The sequence below is a fragment of the Montipora foliosa genome, chromosome 7 (genome assembly GCF_036669935.1).
Source record: "Montipora foliosa isolate CH-2021 chromosome 7, ASM3666993v2, whole genome shotgun sequence".
Taxonomy (NCBI): domain Eukaryota; kingdom Metazoa; phylum Cnidaria; class Anthozoa; order Scleractinia; family Acroporidae; genus Montipora; species Montipora foliosa.
Genome location: NC_090875.1, coordinates 20,191,566 through 20,196,309, shown reverse-complemented (window position 1 = coordinate 20,196,309; position 4,744 = coordinate 20,191,566). Strand labels below are relative to the sequence as shown.

The window sequence follows — 4,744 nt, the reverse complement described above, 5'->3', positions numbered from 1 at the left end:
CGAGAGCGTTTATCTGGACTTTGTTCATGTTTATTCTTTATTGTGTGGGCTTTGCTCACACTAAGATGTCATCTGCGGTATTTGTTGCTATATGAGAGTGGTCACGTGAGCTCCAAGAGTAAGCAGAGGCTTGGGTACAAGCACGTGGAAGCCACGTGCAAAGAAGTGTCGGCCATCTTGCTGTTTGCTGTGACTTGTGTCCACAACGGACCCTTCCACGGTTTTTGACGCCATCTTGGCTGGGAGGCAAGCACGGCTAAATTTACAGTAAATATATGGGATTTTGGCCTACTTGAGACGCTGTAGCGCCGCTAATAAGAGACGGATTTCCACAGTGAAAGTGTCTTTTTAAGTGGTATTATGATCAAACAATCAAATCTTTTTTTCTTCGTATTTCAAAACTATGTTAACTAACGCTAAGTGACCCAAGTTCTAAGCCTTAATTCCAAAAAGACATTAGTTTATTTTAACTGGAATTTCCCTATTTATGGTCCGCCATTACTAACTTAAAAATACTGAGAGAGAGCTTGATCGAGCAGGAAATGACGTCAAACACTTACCACTTTAATTTAAGAATGCAATGTGTTGTGTACGCGACCAAATTAATGTGCGGCACATGAGTTGCCGGCTTTCAGGTTATAAACTAGCATACACAACAAACTGGCTGGTACTGGATGTCGACATTAAGAATTTGTTTGGATTTGTCGAAAATCTAGATCTGGCTCTTTAATTCCTAAAAGGAAACCGATTGAAACCGATTGCAATTTCATTTCCTTCGTAATTTTCTAAAGTGTTAATAAAAGGGAGTTATTTTTCTCATGCAAGCCAACATTTATCTGAAGATTTGGTGCGGATTACACCACGTACGAGTCATTTTAGTAATCTCGCAAGTCAACATTTTTACTAGGAGTGAATAGGCCATTTCCAAGTTCATATCTGCCTCCCCTTCAAAACGAGTCTAAGTGCGAAGCTTTTCTTATGAAAATTAGTTTTCATTCATATGTAAAGTAGAATTAATTACCATCACAAAAACTTCGCGCTCAGTTTGACCCCCCAGACTCGCTTTAAAGAAGAGGCAGATATGAACCCGGAAATAGCCTATTGTGCGGGTTGAACAACAAAATCTCAGTGTCTGATAAGTGTCACAGACTGAAATACGTTTGTGCTCGCATTGAACTTGGTCTGCTGAAAGAAAGGCTCGAAGTTTGTTCAGCTGATGGCGAGATGCGAACTCCCCAAACGTTGATATAAATTGACTAAGAGCGAGCCGTCTAGTTGATTACTCAACAAAAAGATAAAATGTGAAGGGGAAGACATTTGTAATAAATATCTTAAGCAAGAGCGGATACAACGTAGATTTGATTTTAGTGGTGTACTATATTTCAACTGGCCAAACCAGCCTTCTTCAGGTACAATGAGAGTTTACCTTGAATTGCTTCTTATTTTGGTCAGCCGAAATATAGTACATGCACCACTAAAATCAAATCTACGTTGTATCGGCTCTTGCTTAAAATATTTAATTTCACAACTTGTAATTACGCCGATCAGATCAAGCCACTGATCCAACGTACACCGACAGGAAGATTGTCCACGGTTTCTTGCTTCAAAACTCTGGAATTTGTAATAACATTGTAGCTCGTGGTCATGCCCATGGATTATGCCTTGCCACTCTGGGGCAGCTGGGTGGAGCTTTTGGGATAAGGCAGCTAGTATATGTATATAGTATATAAATAGTATATATATATTCTGACTCTTTTTTTTGACTCTGAATTATATTTATCCGATTCAGAGTAACTTTTTCAGTCACTTCTATTTTCAAACACCGGGTTGACGATCAGAATTAAATATTTAAACTATTTAAATTGTGGGAATTTTGTAATGAATTTTATTTACATACACATTTTTATTTACTAACATAATTTATGTTGATAGGAGGTCTTGGCAGATTTACTTGGAAACAAACCAATATTAGAGGGGTCCACAGTCTACATAAAGAACATTTTGATGGATAGGTTAAGAGTACAATGTACAAAGTAGGGGAGGAGTATCAGCGAAAGGATGAGCGGATGCGATGCAAGTGTGGTTGACCTTTGAGTAAAGCAGCAAAGCCCACACATGTACGCATTGCGTACCTATTTTTACAGCTGATTACACATGGGTTCGGTAAATAGATCGAGAAAAGTCAAAGATAATTGCTTCGAATTTAGGAGAATTTAATGCAAAACCGTTCTGTGGTGAATTATAGTGGGTTCTTTGTAGGCCGTAAGGCTGATGCAGTTGTCGTTTCTGTAAATCATGAGTGGACTATTTTAAAATCTACTGATTCCCGGTTCCTCTCTTTTCGCATTCCTCCCTTTGCCATTCGACCAATAGCCGAAGACCCTCCGTTGAACTTTTGTTTACATCTAAACCGGTCGAAACCAGTTACCACCGGTTTGAATTACCCGTTTTCAGTTTCCACATATTAACCGGTGTAAACCAGCTATCATTCACACCCTTTGTCATTGGTGCCGAAGAAGAGATTCAGAAAGGCAGCGCCTCTCCTCATATATCAGACCTATCAGGAGTTATAGGAAGAGATCACACTGGAAGGTAAAATTCTTTGGATCTAGAGAAGGTTCAGACTTGGTACTCATTATCATTACAGTGGTTTGTTTCGATATATGCGAGAAGCTAACGAAACCACAGTTTCACCTTGCCAGTCCCGGAATTCAGCGGGTTATGTTCTCTCCTCAGCAACCTATCGATCGATTTACGAAAAAAGGGGTTCGTTTCTTTCCTGCATCGTCACTTGAGAAGTGCACTTTATGGAGTGTACTAGCTTATTCTGCAGCTTCAATTGAGCGTAAAAAGACGAAATAATCCCGAATTTCTACCTTATTTCAAGAACCTCCATCAATGGAGCTGCCAAAACTGAACGTATAGTAAGATATCAGTAGCGATTTGGTTTCAGGTTTGTCAGAAATTCTCTTTCTCTTTCTCAAATTGATGATGAACACCAAGCGAGATGAATGATCGAGAAAGGCTAAGATCAATACGTCAGCCGGTAATCGTCCTGACTGGAGCTGTGTTTTAGTAAGATCTAAGTAGGCGTTGCGTTGTCGATAAGTTCATTCACAACTATACGGGTAAACAAGAGTATTATTAGGATGGCTCGGAAACTTTATTATATCATCGATGATTTCCGCTCTTAAAAATCGCTTTATGTCTTCAGCGAATAGGGGCATTCAGTCGTTTCAGTTTTTCGAGAAATTCCGGATCACTGATTCCAACGGAAAAAAATAGGCACGCATTGCGTATGTGTGGTAGTGCACAGCACTTAGTATCATAACTGTCAACTGAGCTGCGTTGTGGTGTCCAGGAGATTCAAGTTGTCTTTGCGTAATATGTAACTCTATTAGTACACGATATTGTTTTGGTACCGTATATCATTATAGTGCCATGATAGATGTCTTAGGTAAATAGCGCCCTGAGAAGACATGTGGTTACTAGTAAAATACTAAACCCAGAAAGATTGAAGAAAATAAAAGGCAATTGAGAAACATTGGCTTTGAGGCTGACATGTTGATCATTTTCAAGTTCCCTTACAACTTCTTTTTCACCACAGATTTAAGCGTGTACTCTGAGAGTCTGACAGCTCTGCAAGACAAAACAAAACTTCACTGAATTAAAATTGCCTGTCCGGCGGGGTGAGTATCTGGATGGGAGACCTCAAAATATACGACTTGCTCTTAGAAACATAGGACCGAAATTTCTATTTTAACGCTCAAGAATGCGAGCTAAGCAAGGCACAGATTTTGTTAGACTGCTTTATGAAAAACAAATATTGATGCAAAAGTAAATAAATATTGATACACAGCTTTCAGGAAGAGCAGAAGGAAGTTTTCAGGAAGTGTCGATCGAGAATAAAATATTTTGCCGTCAGCAACAAAATTTGCGACATGAAGACATAAACTTTGAACCGCGAATATATAAAGCTACCATCAGCGAAAAACATTTTAGGAGATTTTTCCTACGTTCAATTTTTCTATTGCACTTTTGGCTGCACAAGTAAATCGCACAATCGAAAGTGACATCGAATTCAGCGGCCGCCGTGATCAAGTTACCTTGTGTGTTTACTAACAACTCCGAGCGCGAAAAAAGGATACATCTGCGTCAAAATGATAGCAAGACACCAAGTTTTTGTTTTTGTTAGTTTGGCTTTTTTTAAGTGTTATAAAGTTTGAAAAGAAATGTGGGAATTCAAGACAAAGTTCATAATCGCCCAACTATTGAGGTTGACCAAAGTAAAAAATTCACTCTCTAAACGAGGTTATTTATCACCAGGTAATTCTATAGTTTTGTAAATAGCAGCTGCTTTATAATTCATCATCATTTTCGGGCTCATTTGGGGCTCATTTGTGATAGTGCAGTGCACTAGCTACAAAAATCCGTATAACTCAATCAGTTTTACACTGGGAAGTCACTGACAACGTGAACCTGATTGAGTTATACGGATCTTTCAACCTATGCTAAAATACTGAATGCTGAATGTGTTGTCACATCCACTGCATGGGAAAGATCGTGAAAGACAAAATCGCCCTGACTAGAGCAGAGGAGCAGAAGGCAGACAGCAGTTTTCAAATATGCTTCGCCACTGTGTTAGGTCGCGGACTCACCCGAGTTGTCGTAGAACGGGGAATTGAATTTAAAACCGTTTCGCAGTGAATTTTAAGTGTGTTCCGTGGGCTAAACCGTGTGATGC

General features: G+C 39.3%; 1 pseudogene; it reads left to right on the top strand.

Moving 5' to 3' along the window:
- The first annotated feature begins 2,450 nt into the window (after positions 1-2,450).
- Positions 2,451-4,744, top strand: part of LOC138011251 (uncharacterized) — a 15,350-nt pseudogene continuing 13,056 nt past the window's right edge.